Raw genomic sequence first — 16790 nt, 5'->3', positions numbered from 1 at the left:
CGAATGGTCGGTGTCTAGATCAAATTGATTGTTTCAATTACTTTTTCTTTATTGGGCCGTTCACACTTGTATAAATCACTGCGAAAGGTGCACCACAATGATATGCAACTGACAACACTGGCTAATCCCTCAAGCTGATGTTAAGAACTGACACTTTAGCCAATGTATTCCTGTCAGGAACACATCGGAGCTCTTTTGCACCACCGTCAAGGTATCTCAGTGCCCTGGGTCCTTCATATTGTGTTGTTTGCAAAAGATCTGTAATGTCTTACTGCTACACATGACAGTTGTTTCTAGGAAAATATCCTAGGTACCCTGGAGGGGTTAAAGCAGTGTGGTTATAACATACATTCTCTTCCAAACCTGAAGGAACTGTCTATGTTCCACAAAGTCCTTATTAAAATTGATCAAAGGACATTTCAAACACATCAAAGTCAAAGAATTTGAGTTGTTTGAAATGTTGTTTAGCATAATGTAGGTTCAATCAATTAGTATGTTTTACTTTTATTAGTTCTTACACTTTGCTGCTTTTTTGAAGCTTCTTTTCATATGATGTAAATTGTGTCTATACACTGCGTGCAGAATTATTAGGCAAATGAGTATTTTGACCACATCATCCTCTTTATGCATGTTGTCTTACTCCAAGCTGTATAGGCTCGAAAGCCTACTACCAATTAAGCATATTAGGTGATGTGCATCTCTGTAATGAGAAGGGGTGTGGTCTAATGACATCAACACCCTATATTAGGTGTGCATAATTATTAGGCAACTTCCTTTCCTTTGGCAAAATGGGTCAAAAGAAGGACTTGACAGGCTCAGAAAAGTCAAAAATAGTGAGATATCTTGCAGAGGGATGCAGCACTCTTAAAATTGCAAAGCTTCTGAAGCGTGATCATCGAACAATCAAGCGTTTCATTCAAAATAGTCAACAGGGTCGCAAGAAGCGTGTGGAAAAACCAAGGCGCAAAATAACTGCCCATGAACTGAGAAAAGTCAAGCGTGCAGCTGCCAAGATGCCACTTGCCACCAGTTTGGCCATATTTCAGAGCTGCAACATCACTGGAGTGCCCAAAAGCACAAGGTGCGCAATACTCACAGACATGGCCAAGGTAAGAAAGGCTGAAAGACGACCACCACTGAACAAGACACACAAGCTGAAACGTCAAGACTGGGCCAAGAAATATCTCAAGACTGATTTTTCTAAGGTTTTATGGACTGATGAAATGAGAGTGAGTCTTGATGGGCCAGATGGATGGGCCCGTGGCTGGATTGGTAAAGGGCAGAGAGCTCCAGTCCGACTCAGACGCCAGCAAGGTGGAGGTGGAGTACTGGTTTGGGCTGGTATCATCAAAGATGAGCTTGTGGGGCCTTTTCGGGTTGAGGATGGAGTCAAGCTCAACTCCCAGTCCTACTGCCAGTTTCTGGAAGACACCTTCTTTAAGCAGTGGTATAGGAAGAAGTCTGCATCCTTCAAGAAAAACATGATTTTCATGCAGGAGAATGCTCCATCACACGCGTCCAAGTACTCCACAGCGTGGCTGGCAAGAAAGGGTATAAAAGAAGAAAATCTAATGACATGGCCTCCTTGTTCACCTGATCTGAACCCCATTGAGAACCTGTGGTCCATCATCAAATGTGAGATTTACAAGGAGGGAAAACAGTACACCTCTCTGAACAGTGTTTGGGAGGCTGTGGTTGCTGCTGCACGCAATGTTGATGGTGCACAGTTAAAAACACTGACAGAATCCATGGATGGCAGGCTTTTGAGTGTCCTTGCAAAGAAAGGTGGCTATATTGGTCACTGATTTGTTTTTGTTTTGTTTTTGAATGTCAGAAATGTATATTTGTGAATGTTGAGATGTTATATTGGTTTCACTGGTAAACATAAATAATTGAAATGGGTATATATTTATTTTTTGTTAAGTTGCCTAATAATTATGCACAGTAATAGTCACCTGCACACACAGATATCCCCCTAAAATAGCTAAAACTAAAAACAAACTAAAAACTACTTCCAAAAATATTCAGCTTTGATATTAATGAGTTTTTTGGGTTCATTGAGAACATGGTTGTTGTTCAATAATAAAATTAATCCTCAAAAATACAACTTGCCTAATAATTCTGCACTCCCTGTATAACCCATCTAACTGGATGTGGTAAATACAAACCATCAAAAGTATAAGATGTGTTTCCATATCCTTATCGGACAAAGCCAAGCAAGCTATAGAAATATTTATGCGAGCCATATATACACCTTCTGGGTATTGAAGGCCTAGTGTCAAAGGGCTTTTGCTTACTCTGACATGAGGAGCGTAGTTTATGTACAAAGATTATGAACCCACTTTGTGGATTAGAGAATATACAGTCCCCTGTTTGGGGGCATATTTAATTCACTTCATTACACTGTATTTTCCTTTCTCCCTCAGTATATTACATTACGGTAATCTGTGTGGACATTTCACAAAATCAACGTTAATTATATACAGGGCTACTTCAAGTTACAATATTAAAAGGAGTCTGTGCCCAAGATATTAATTTATAAACCAGGCACAATGCCTTTTAGGACTATCCTAGCTGAATGTGATTATACTTTTTACTTAGTGATGCATTGCTTCATTCTGGAGAAAAAGTACTTTAAATTCATATGCAAATAAGTAGCTAAGTGCACCGGGGGCAGGCCCAAGCCACTGTGTGCACCCTTGCTTCCTCTGCCAGCCCCTCCCTCTAATTCTTGATTGACAGGGTCAGGCGAAATGACTATGTGTTATGATGGCGGCGCGTGTCCGCCACTGCCTCACTCTCCAGAGCAGGCACAAGTGTCTTACCTCGCGCTGTGTCCTGCGAAAGGTCCAGACCTGCACAGTCTCTTCTGCCACCTGCAGCGGGTCTGCCTCCAGCCTGCTCTTGTCCCTCTCCTTTGGTGCAGGCCAAGGTCTTCTCTCTCCCTCAAAATCTGACCCATAGGGTTTACAAGCTCTCTCTAGGCCAACACATGCACATCCGAATTTTGGTTGTCCGTCCCTGAGTATATAAGGCATCTTAGTGGGGGGGGGGGGGGGGGGGCTGAGCTTTAGGTTCCTAGTCTCTTAGCCAGTGAAGGTCCGTTACTCTGTCTTACTGCTCGTGTACCACCGAACGTCTGCCTGAAAACCAACTCTGATTCACCACTGCCTGTCCTGACCTTAGACTGTTTCCCTTTTTGCTTTATTGTCACCTGCCCTGACCTTGGACTTGTTTCCCGGATAGGTTATAACACTGGTTGCCCTACCATGTTTCCTGACTAGGAATCTTGCCTGACAACTCTGTGCCTCGCACTTGTGTCTCTGACCCCTGTGGTTAAGTAGACAACTACACCGGGACTATCTAAAGAGGTAGCAGCCTGGTAGCTCCCTTACAGTGTAGACCAGATCCCAGTATAGGGGTTAAAGGGTGAATACCAGGGGGCTGCCAGGATAACATGCTTAGAGTTAACCCAAAGCCAAACTGGCCACACCCACTTCCCGTTGCACTATGCAGGAGCCAATAAAAAATGAGAGGGAGGAACAGTAGAGAAAGCAGTAGGAGCAAGGGTGCACAGAGTGGCTTTGAGCCTGCCCTTAGTGCACTTAGGTAGCATGTAGCACAGGTAGAAAGAGACCTAATACATGTAGCTAGAAGCTTGTAAGGGTGGGGGTAACCCTCATAATTTTCACCTTACATTAAAGGTGTTGTGTCACTTCAGCAAATAGCATTTATAATGTAGAGCATCTCTGGCCAATCCATGAGCAGGCCTGAACAATTTGAAAGTGTCTTAGACTGCGTAATGCACAGCAAACATGAGGTAGTCTGAGAAGTGGTACGGCAATCTTGGATGACAGAAATGGAACCTGAGAATTAGGAAGTAAAAATATGAACCATGTAAGTGTTCTGTTTGTTCCTCAGTTAATGTGATTTATATATATATTTTTTTAACTGGAGGGTTGTAACATGTGTATGAAAATGTACTTATGTGTATTGAACACAGAGTTCTTAAAGGGGTTATCCGAAGTCTAAAAGATCCCCCTCAATGCCCCTGCCCCTCGTATACATTATATTTATCTGCTCCCCGACACCTGCGTCGATCCGTATCCATGCACGGCCACGGCTGCATCTCCCCGGAGCAGCCAATAGCAGGCCGCGACAGGGTTGAGCCTCCCTAGCTGTCGTGGCCTGCTTTTGGCTGCACCCTGTCGTCAGATGTTTTGATCCGTTCAACAGGGAGATGCAGCGGTGGCAGTGCAGGGATCCGGATCAACGCATGTTCCAGGGAGCAGATAAATATAATGTATATGAGGGTTCTCGGTACACTTTAATATTATGTATCATATGAAAGAGCAGAGTTTTGCGCTGGTAGCCTCGGCAGAGTAACATAGTATATTGCCAGACACACCTGCTTAGGGTGTGCTCAGCAAGTAGGCACGAGTGAAGCCAACATGAGTTGCATCGGTGGGCTGTAGGCAGATGAAAAGATGAATGCAATGGAGTAGCAAGGAAAGACCAAGTACAGTTGTCATGAGATGAATCGGTGGACTGGAGGGAGTCTGAGTGGTGTCCCGCAGCAAGGCTTGACCAGAAAAGAGACTGAAAAGAGGCTGTGAGGACTTTGAAGGTGCTAGCCCAGATTTTGAGTGACCAGCAATTGGTTGGCCTGAGGCCTACTGAAGTCCTTCTGACCCAAGTCAAGCTTAATTAGGGGGCTGGTGGGCAAAGAGGTAGTATTCCAAGTGTGCTATTGTAAAACAGGTTCAAGCTTTAGTGAGTCCTCATAATAAAGTGTTCTGCTAGCAAATGTTTACTAGTGTTGAAGTAACAGCCATACTGCTCTTATTATTAGTGTTATTAAAAAGGATGAGCAGTTCCTTGAAGATATGGCACCTCTCTCTTACAAGGACATGGACTGGGACTGATTTACTGTAACTATATTGTGGCATTGGAAACATAATTTTGTGTGTAGTACTGTACAACGTGCTTCTCAGCCTTAGGTAGTAGCATTTCAGCCGCAGGGACCTATGAAGACACAGAACAGCATCTATGCTGAGTGACTGTGAGTAGCTTATCGGAGGGCTAGCCTATGGCATTGAGCTGTCCAGAGACCCACAGCAGGACGGTGAAACCAGCAGTGTCTCTGACCCAGCCCAACGCTGATGGAGCCACCAGTGTATCTTGAGGCATTCAGCCAACATACAAGGATTGCTTAGAATTGTCGTGTCCCTTAGTACTTCAATAATCATCAGAAGACAATCTCATATAGTTATCACTGAAATCCATAAAAACTAAATGGAAATACAATTTTCAGCATTAGGCTACATGCACACAACCGTGGTGTGTTTAGCGGTCCGCAAATCGTGGATCTTCAAAACACGGATGGCGCCCGTGTGCGTTCCGCAATTTGTGGAACAGCACGGACAGCCTTTAATATAACTGCCTATTCTTGTCCGCAAAGCGCGGACAAAATAGGACATGTTATTTATTTTTTTGCGGGGCCACGGAACGGAGCAACGGAGTGCTGTCCACATCTTTTGCGGACCCATTGAAGTGAATGGGTCCGCATCCGAGCCGCCAAAACGGCGATTTAGATGCGGATCAAAACAACGGCCGTGTGCATGAGGCCTTAGTGTAACAAAGGCAAACAGAACCCCACAACTGAGCCTTTTCTATTCTAATTACTTGCTATAAATAGGACCTATATGTAACTATATATCTGTAAGTTGTGGATACCGCCACACATCAAACTGTCACGAGACTGCATACTGCTTGTTCTTCTGCTCGTTTTATATATATATATATATATATATATATATATAAAGAAATCGATGGAAAATCCAGATCTAACAGAAGATACTTTATTTGCAGTGCGGTAAAAACTTCCAACTCTCAGATGCAAGAATTACTCTACGCGTTTCGGACCCTCACATTTCGGTCCTTAATCATGACACGAATAACATATATTAAACAGTTTCCTATATACTCCTCTTACACCTATCCATAATGATTAAGGTGTCACATGATTGAAAACTAATTAATAAAATCAGAACACATGATATTCTTCCATAAAACATCCACAATAAAGTCTAGGATCAAAACAATGCAATAGTCAACAGAATTTTTTTGTCAGTGGTACTGTAAGATCAAATCGTGTCTTTTAGGCCTCATGCACACGACTGTATTTTTTCACGGTCCGCAAAACGGGGTTTCGTTGGTCCGTGATCCGTGACCGTTTTTTCGTCCGTGGGTCTTCCTTGATTTTTGGAGGATCCACGGACATGAAAAAAAAGTCATTTTGGTGTCCGCCTGGCCGTGCGGAGCCAAACGGATCCGTCCTTACTTACAATGCAAGTCAATGTGGACGGATCCGTTTGACGTTGACACAATATGGTGCAATTGCAAACGGATCCGTCCCCCATTGACTTTCAATGTAAAGTCAGGAGTTAATATACCATCGGATCGGAGTTTTCTCCAATCCGATGGTATATTTTAACTTGAAGCGTCCCTATCACCATGGGAACGCCTCTATGTTAGAATATACTGTCGGATATGAGTTAGATTGTGAAACTCAGATCCGACAGTATATTCTAACACAGAGGCGTTCCCATGGTGATGGGGACGCTTCAAGTTAGAATATACTAAGAACTGTGTACATGACTGCCCCCTGCTGCCTGGCAGCACCCGATCTCTTACAGGGGGCTGTGATCCGCACAATTAACCCCTCAGGTGCTGCACCTGAGGGGGGTTAATTCTGCGTATCATAGTCCCCTGTAAGAGATCAGGTGCTGCCAGGCAGCAGGGGGCAGACCCCCCTCGGCCCCCCCTCCCTCCCTCTATTGTATTAATTTCATTGGTGGCACAGTGTGCGGCCCCCCCGGACCCCCCTCCCTCCCTCTATTGTATTATTTTCATTGGTGGCACAGTGTGCGGCCTCCCCTCCCCCCCCGATCATTGGTGGCAGCGGAGAGTTCCGATCGAGTCCCAGTTTAATCGCTGGGGCTCTGATCGGTAACCATGGCAACCAGGACGCTACTGCAGTCCTGGTTGCCATGGTTACTTAGCAACATTAGAAGCATCATACTTACCTGCTGCGCTGTCTGTGACCCGCCGGGAGCTCCTCCTACTGGTAAGTGACAGGTCTGTGCGGTGCATTGCTTAATGATCTGTCACTTACCAGTAGGAGGAGCTCCCGGCCGGTCACAGACAGCGCAGCAGGTAAGTATGATGCTTCTAATATTGGTAAGTAAGGGGAGGCCGCACACTGTGCCACCAATGAAAATAATACAATAGAGGGAGGGAGGGGGGCCGGGGGGGGGCCGCACACTGTGCCACCAATTAAAATAATACAATAGAGGGAGGGGGGCCGGGGGGGGGGGGGGCCGCACACTGTGCCACCAATGAAAATAATACAATAGAGGGAGGGAGGGGGGGCGGGGGGGGGGGGGGCGCACTGGCCACCAATGAAATTAAAACTGGGAAGGGAGGGGGGTCTGCCCCCTGCTGCCTGGCAGCCCCTGATCTCTTATAGGGGGCTATGATATGCATAATTAACCCCCCAGGTGCAGCACCTGAGGGGTTAATTGTGCGGATAACAGCCCCCTGTAAGAGATTGGGTGCTGCCAGGCAGCAGGGGGCAGTCATGTACACAGTTCGTAGTATATTCTAACTAGAAGCATCCCCATTACTATGGGAACGCCTCTGTGTTAGAATATACTGTCGGATATGAGTTTTCACGAAGTGAAAACTCATCTCTGAAAAAGCTTTTATGCAGACGGATCTTCGGATCCGTCTGTATGAAAGTAACCTACGGCCACGGATCACAGACGCGGATGTCAATCTTGTGTGCATCCGTGTTCTTTCACAGACCCATTGACTTGAATGGGTCCGCGAACCGTTATCCGTCAAAAAAATAGGACAGGTCATTTTTTTTTACGGACAGGAAACACGGATCACGGATGCGGCTGCAAAACGGTGCATTTTCCGATTTTTCCACGGACCCATTGAAAGTCAATGGGTCCGCGAAAAAAAAAACGGAAAACGGCAAAACGGCCATGGATGCACACAACGGTCGTGTGCATGAGGCCTTAGGCCTCTTTCACACTACCGTTTTTTTTTTTTTCGTTTTGTGGGCCGTTTTTTGCGTTCCGTATACGGTCCGTATACGGAACCATTCATTTCAATGGTTCCGCAAAAAAAACGGAATGTACTCTGTATGCATTCCGTTTCCGTATTTCCGTTTTTCCGTTCCGTTGAAAGATAGAACATGTCCTATATCTGGCCGCAAATCACGTTCCGTGGCTCCATTAAAGTCAATGGGTCCGCAAAAAAAACGGAACACATACGGAAATGCATCCGTATGTCTTCCGTATCCGTTCCGTTTTTTGCGGAACCATCAATTGAAAATGTTATGCCCAGCCCAATTTTCTCTATGTAATTACTGTATACTGTATATGCCATACAGAAAATTGGAACGGAAAAACTGAACCGAAACGGATCCGTGAAAAACGGAACGCAAAACACTGAAATCGACATACTGTAGTGTGAAAGAGGCCTTATTCAAACCTGTAGGGAAGCACGTACCTAGCTGAAACATCCAAAAAGCCTCTCTATTGAGAAGCTTTCTCCGATGGTCTCCACCCCGCAGGGGAGCTGTAACCCTTTCTATGCCCTGTGCAATTAGAGCTGAAGTATCACCTCCATGCACTAGGGCAAAGTGTAGACTAGCGGTAGAGACATTTCGCGTTTTAAAGTGAGGTATATCAGAGATATGCTTTCTTATCCTGGTTTTAATCTCATTTGTTGTACAACCTACATATTGAAGTGAACAAAGCTCACATGTAATTAAGTATACGGCAAATTTAGTATTACAATTAAGATAGGCTTTGACCTCAAATTTCTTGCGATTGGCCGTAGGCTCGAAGGTCTTGTCCAATTTCATATGATTACAACAAATTAATCTGCCATGTCCACACTTGAAATTTCCTTTATTAGTCAGCCAAATTGATTTTGCCTTAGGAGTATCTACATATAAACTAGGGCTCAGCATATTTCCCAACGTAGGAGCTCGGCGTGCCACACATTTAATGCTGCTCATTGTGAATGCGGTCCAATCCTTATCATAGCTTAGTACAGGAAGATGCTTTTTTATGATTTGGCAAATATCCCTAAATTCTTCACTGTAACTAGTAGCAAATGTGATAGCCTTATCCTTAGATGGATTAGTATTTTCTTTTTCATTCTCAATAGTATTTTGGGGAAAAATGTATAATTGTCTATCTAATGACAACGCCAGGTCGTTGCAACCTAGCGTCAATTGTGGGGCATAAAACCTATGCTCCAACCTTTTTTTTTTAACCTTATTAGACTCCTGCAAAAATGTTTCAACATCAGTACAATTACGCCTGGTACGTATGATTTTCCCTTTAGGAATGTTAAAGATCACATGGGAAGAGTGACATGAAGTTGCTAAGAGTATTGTATTGCCCGCTGTGTCTTTCCTATATGTAGAGGTAGATATATACCCTTGACATTGCTACATCACCCCTGAGACAAAGGTCGAGGAAATGAATGGACAAGGCATCAAATTGACAACTAAAGGAGATACTGTCCAAACACTGATTTAGGCTCCATTCAGAAGTCCGTAGTGCATTGCAGATCCGCAATATACCCGGCCGGCATCACCATAGAAATGCCTATTCTTGTCCGCAATTGCGGACAAGAATAGGAAATGCTCTATTCTTTCCGGAGCTGCGGACCGGAAGATCGGGCCCGCGCTCCAGAAACGCAGATGCGGAGAGCACATAGTGTGCTCTCTGCATCCATTCAGTCCTTATAGAGAATGAATGGGTTCGCATCTGTTCCACACAATTGCGGAACGGGTGCGGACAACACTTGCGGACGTGTGAATGGAGCCTTAGATAGACAAAAAAGGATGGTATGGCCGCCACATCCCCCGACCATACAAACAGTAAGTCGTGGATTTAACGGCCATACCATCGTATTTTCTCAGAAAAGGAGTGCATGTCCCAGAGGAGAAAACGCTTCTCCCACCACACCATAAAAATATTGGCAATGGACGGGGAGAATTTAGCCCCCATGGACATGCCTGAAACCTGCAAATAAAAAACATTATTGAACATAAAAAAAATATGTTTAAGGAGAAACTCTACCACCATTTCAATATATTCCTGTAGTATTACTGTGTAATCACTGTAAGTTCACAGGAACCATCGAAGAACCCACTAATGCAAGGTTATGTGGGATGTTAGTATATAAGGACACCACGTCTGCCGTGATCCAGGCATATTATGTATGTCTCCATTCAAAATCTTCAAATGCCTGCAGGACTGACCTGATGTCCTTAATATATCGAGGAATAAGAGGAACAAGGGGTTGGAGAAGGGAATCAACCCATTCTGATAATTTTTCAGAAAATGACCCTATCCCCGCTGCAATGGGTCTCATCGGCGGGGGAAAAACGTGCTTATGGATTTTTGGCAATGCATGAAAGATGGAAATAATAGGATACTGTACATAAATATATTCTATTTCTTTCTGGTTGAAAAACTCCCATCTCCAAACCCCTGGACAAAATTTGTGAAATTTTTTCTTGAAATAATGGAAGGGGTGGGGTGGGGTGGGGTGGGGGGGTTGCCACTCAGTCTTGTATATACTGATACATCATCCACATTTTCTCCACCTGTACTCTATAGATGAAACTATCCAACACTACCAACCCCCTCCTTATCAGCCTGTCTAATGATCAAATCCTGTCTCTGTTTCAACTCTTGCAAAGCCTTGAATTCCTCAAAGGACATATTTTTTTTGTCCTAGGGACTGAAATTATATTGTTAACATTCAACCTAATCTTGTCCTGTAAAAGACAAAGGTCCCTCTCCACTAGTTCTTGGAAGCGATCTAGAGCAGGGGAGCGTGACTGCAAGGGATAGAAATCCCTATTAGTACTTTTAAAAGGCAAAGAAGTATGAATCGATGCAGCGCTTCCCTGCTCTGCTCGCATTTTCTGTAAGGAGCAGACGTATCAGTTCTCTGAAATACATACTAATGCCTGAGGTATCATGTGTATTAGCAATATTTGCTCCGTTAGTAGAGACAGTGACAGTAGATTTACTACATGGCAAAACTGCCGCTAGTCTACACTTTGCCCTAGTGCATGGAGGTGATACTTCAGCTCTAATTGCACAGGGCATAGAAAGGGTTACAGCTCCCCTGCGGGGTGGAGACCATCGGAGAAAGCTTCTCAATAGAGAGGCTTTTCGGGTTTCAGCTAGGTACGTGCTTCCCTACAGGTTTGAATAAAACACATGATTTGATCTTACAGTACCACTGACAAAAAAAAGGGAGAGCTGGGGGAGAGCTGATGGCACAGGGAAAGTGGAACTGATGGCACTGGGAGAGTGGAACTGATGGCACTAGGAGAGTGGAACTGATGGCACTGGGGTGGGGGAGAGCTAATGGCAGTAGGTGGGGAGAACTGAAGGCACTGGGGGAGTGGAGCTAATGGCACAAAGGGGAGCTGATGGCACAAGGGGGACAACGACAGATGATGGCACAAGGGGGAGAGCTGATGGCACAATTGGGGGAGAGATGATGGCACAAGGGGAAAGAGATGATGGCTATGGGGTAAGGAGAGCTGATGGCACTGGTTGGGGAGAGCTGATGGCACTGGGGTGGGGGACAACGATGGCACTGGGGAGTGGAGTTGATGGCACTGGTGTGGGGGAGAGCTGATGACTCTAGGGTGGGGAGAGCTAAAGGCACTGGTTGGGGAATGCTAAAGGCACTGGGGTGGGGGACAGCTGATGGCACTTGGTGGGAGAGAGCTAATGGCACTGGGGGAACGGACCTGATGGCACAGGGAAAAGCTGATGGCACTGGGGGATAGTGGAGTTGATGGCACTGGGGGGAATGGAGCTGATGGCATTAGAGGGAACTGATGCACTTGGGTTGATCGCACAGTGGGGAACGAAGGGTGTTGGGGACTATCCGGGAGCCTCAATGGACCCTATTATAAGTGGGGTCCATTGGTCGCTGCATGTTCATTATGACAGAACCAGCATGGTTTGTTTATAATGGAAACAATGATAATAGTGTGAACACAGCCAAAGGCTATCAAAATTAGTAGCTTGGGAAAGCAATGTTAAAGGGGTTGTGCCATAAACTAGTTTATTATTTTATCAAGTACTGTAGCTCCCATTCCTCTTTGGATAGTTATTTTTTTTCTCATTTGCAGGTTTCTCTTATCCCCCATGCTTGAATTCTACTTCTGGTTTGTCATGTGCCTGCTGTCCAATCATGCCTTAGGACAGTGAGATGTGTCTTGATATCAGGAGATCATGTGACACTAACCACGCCCCTTTTTTTTTTACCAATGACGATTGTGCGTCCTACATTACAAGGCTCCAATGCAGGATGTAACTTGCAGCAACTGCATATCAGGACTGATTTGCCACAGGACGCAATGGTAGGCTAATAACAGTAGAATAAAACAGTTTTGATAAATGGTGGTATTTGGGGAAAGCGATATAACAGCAATATCTGTTGGGTGGGATGCATTTATATTAGTGACACAAGCCCTTTAAAGTGTAACTGTCATTTTTTATTTATTTGCTAGTTTGTCAATGATTGTCAAAAGATCTATTACCTTATAATAACAGCTTTCATTAATGTCTCCTCTCCCTTTCCACTGCTCCCTTAAAAGACAGTTGCTAGGGCTTGTCTGTCTCTGGCTAAGACAGACAGACAGAGGGGCGGTCCTTCACACTGCATGCCTGCATTAGGCTTCAGAGTGAGGAGGCGTGTCTCTCACTAATCCAACCTGATTGGCTGGCAGGGAGCTGGTGGCTACAGCAAGTGTGTATGTGAAGTGAGGGAAAGGAGTTTTGGCCTCAGAGAACTGGCAGAGGAGCCCTCTTGAGAAGGTCCTCATATTGTAAATGTTTAATCAGCCGTAACTAAGGAAAAAACTCAAGGAAAACAGTGGTATGTGAAGATACTAACTGCAGCAGCAGTAACATATGCTAAAATAGATTTTTTGATGAAAACGGGACGGTTACACTTTAAGTTGAATGGAGGTAATTTCTGAATGGAGCCCAGCCTTGAGTTCAGCTGATTGCTGCGCGTCCCTAGCTTTGGCAATCAACTGTTAAAGCATTACATGAAAGCCATTCAGATGAATTGCTGGTGACATAATGCATGGATTGGTCAGTCCTCCAGCCCGAGAGACACTCTTACAAAGCTGCGATCGATTGTGGCTCATAGTGGTAGAGATCTTCATATAAGCCCTAATAGGTCATTTATCAAACTGGTGTAAAGTAGAACTGGCTTAGCTGCCCATAGCAACCAATCAGATTCCTCCTTTCATTTTTGACAGCTCCTTTGGAAAATGAAAGGTGGAATCTGAGTGGTTGCTATGGGCAACTAAGCCAGTTCTACTTTACACCAGTTTGATAAATTTCCCCTATAATTCATAAAAATGTAAAAGTGATTCAGGAATAAAAACACATTCATAGAATCATGTCTATCATTCAGATAAGAAATTCTCACCTGAAAGTAGTCATTCTGCAGCAAATCTCTACTACATAAAGAAATAGAAGTGGGGCACTCTCTAAAAGTAAAGGGATCTTTAATATACGTGAAATACAATAAATTGACAATATGCAATAAAATTCAATAATATTTAAAATAGCGGAGGATAAATGTCAGTAGTACACGTTCAGCAATGGATAAAACCTAAAATAATAAAATATAAGATAAAAAATATATAGATCCCAATAAATATAAGACAATAAATTCGACATCTCATTTATTATGCTCTGTACAACGTTTGATTAATTTGGTCTTAACTTTCATCTCCAGCTGAAGGTTAGTTATGGAGCAGATTGCGATAAAATTGATAAATACAGACAGTTTCCTTAAAGGAGTTGTTTCACTTCAGCAAATAGTACTTATCATGTAGAGAAAGTTAATACGAGGCACTTACTAATGTATTCTGATTCTCCATATTGCCCCCTTTGCTGTCTGGATTCATTTTTCCATCACATTAAACACTACTTGAATCCAGGGTTTACGACCACTCTGTAAGCCATCAGCAGTGGTCGTGCTTGTACACTATAGGAAAAACCACCAGCCACGCCAGCCTCTCTCGTGGCCGGGAGCATGGGAATGCATATATGCACTTTTTTTCTATAGTGTGCAAGCACGACCACCTCTACTGGATTGCAGGGTGGTCAAAACTCCTGGATACGAGCAGTGTATAATGTGACGGAAAAATGAATCCAGCCAGCAAAGGCGGCAACGTGCACAAACACAATACATTAGTCAGTGCCTTGTATTACCTTTCCTAACATGATAAATGCCATTTGCTGAAGTCAGACAACCGCTTTAAGGACAGACAGTACCAACCAGCCTCCCCCAAAATAGTTTTCATCCAAGGCTTCGCACTCGGTCATCCAGACTCCTACTCTATACTGATGAGGGGAAAGCACCCAGAAACAGTTGTCTATGGGTGGCTATTTGGCTTGGCTATGTTCCTTTGTCCTGTCCCAAGGCTTGTTAAAAAGTCAGACTTTGACTTGTAGGGAACCACTTCCAAAAGGTGGTGCTAGCGAGATGGTTCTCCTTCCCTGGCAGATACCCAGCGGTTAGCGGATAGCCTGTTCTTACCTCTTTAGGCCTCATGCACACGACCGCTGTTGTGTTCCATGTCTGTTGTTCCGTTTTACGTGATTTTCTGCGGACCCATTGACTTTCAATGGGTCTGTTGAAAACTCGGATAATGCACCGTTTGTCATCCGCGTCCGTGATCTGTGTTTCCAGTCCGTCAAAAAAATAGGATCTGTCCTATTTTTTTCACGGACAACGGTTTGCGGACCCATTCAAGTCAATGGGTCCGTGAAAAAACACAGAGGCACACAAGATTGTCATCCGCGTCCGCGTCCGTTTTTTTCCTATCATTTGCATGGCAAACTTGACTTCGATTTTTTTTCACTTTTCTTCATGTCTGGTGATCCTCCAAAAATCAAGGAACACACACGGAAACGAATCACGGAACAACGGAACCCTGTTTTGCGGACCGCGTCGTGTGCATGAGGCCTTATCAGTATGTTTTTGGAGTGTGATAAGAACCCCACGGAAACCCGGAGAGAACCCAGGACCCAAGTGCTGCAAGGCAACAGTGCTACCTATCGAACCTCAGAGCTACTTCCCCCCTCATATCACCCAGGAGCATCTTCCTGCATACGACCAATATCCTTCATCCATTTCCTAGGAGGAACAGGTGCACTTTTCTCACATCTATTAATAAACTTGCCTTTGAAGCTGTTACTATCCCTCCAAGGGCGAACCCTAAACAGTCCAAGAAAAGCTCAAGAAGCAAGTAGATCCTTCACGTGCACAACTTGAGTATTTGCCGAGATGGTATTTTATAGCGCAACGTGATGATAAATGATTAATGTCACCCACCGTCAGGTAGGTGCCCCCCCCCTCATGCCTTGCCGTAAAGGTTTCTCTAAAACCAACGCCAAGGGTTTTTGTCTTTTTACAGCTTATTCATGCACGTTAGTAAAAATCTACAGCCTCCAAAACCATAACATTTTCGAGTGGAGCAACACAACATAAAGCTACACACGGAGCAGGATTGAATCTGCCGTCGGTTCGTGCGCCGTGATAACTGAAGATAATGCGACGCGTTTATATGCAATCCTAAGGAAATCCACCAATAGCCACGCGATATCGGCGCTCAGCTCTGCTACGTCTGTAGCTGGTGGAAGGGCAAGTGACCTAGGTTGTGACAAGTACAACAGCTGCTCTCTGAAGGCAACGTGCATCCCTCTGATCCTCAGCGCATGGCTTCAATAGGAATGCATTTCATGAAACGAGTCCTCAGAATGAATGGCGCACTGCGGGGGTCCCTTTTATGAAAGTGTGTGAACAGATGCCGATGATCCTGAGAGATGTGAGAACATCTAGGAGACTGGGAGTGAATGGAATGAGGAAGAGAAGGAAGGAGCAGAGAGGAAACGGCAATGGAAGCATGGAGTTCAGAGGAGACGGACATCTGCAGGACCGTTGAGTGGTCCCTTCTCTTACCTGCATGGTGGAGATGGAGTGGTGGAAGGATGCTGCCCGCCTGTAACTGTGTGACAATGGTAACACTGTGCGGTGTCTCCCCTCTTCTCTCCGGCTCTTATCCAAGTCTCCAGGAAAAAAAAAAAAAAAAGCCTCTTTTGTATTAACCGTTTGCTCACCACAGTCCTTGAGCCACTCAGGCTAATACTGCTCCATTTACAGCCGCTATTTCCACAACTTCCCACAAAAATGCAACCGATATTTATTTTTTTACTAATTCTCTGATGCGCTTTAGATCTAATGGATGATAATCATCATGGCCTGAATTCTGACCTAAATATTCTCGGTTTCATGGAAGGAAGTAAAGGAATGTGTTGCATTTATAGGTCACCCATGGGATGCTTTCTTTGCACCATATGGCGCGATTAGTTAGGCTAGGTTCACATCTGCGTCGGAAGTTTCGGCAGTAAAAAAAAAAAAAAAAAAAGGACAAAATACTGCTGCACGAAGAATGCCGATATCCATGCCGGAAAATCCAGTGGACCCCATTATAGTTAAGGGGATGCATCGGGCGCTGGTGGAAGAGAATGCCAGAATTGTGGTGCACGTGTGAACTGAGCCCAATAGAAATTCCCTGGTCTGCGGTGGCACGATGTCCGCGGCAGTAATCCGAGACAGACCCCTGGATTTGCATTTGT

This window comes from Bufo bufo, chromosome 1, assembly GCF_905171765.1.
Source record: "Bufo bufo chromosome 1, aBufBuf1.1, whole genome shotgun sequence".
Classification (NCBI taxonomy): Eukaryota; Metazoa; Chordata; class Amphibia; order Anura; family Bufonidae; genus Bufo; species Bufo bufo.
The sequence above is the reverse complement of the archived record's forward strand: the minus strand, read 5'-3'. Positions refer to the sequence as shown.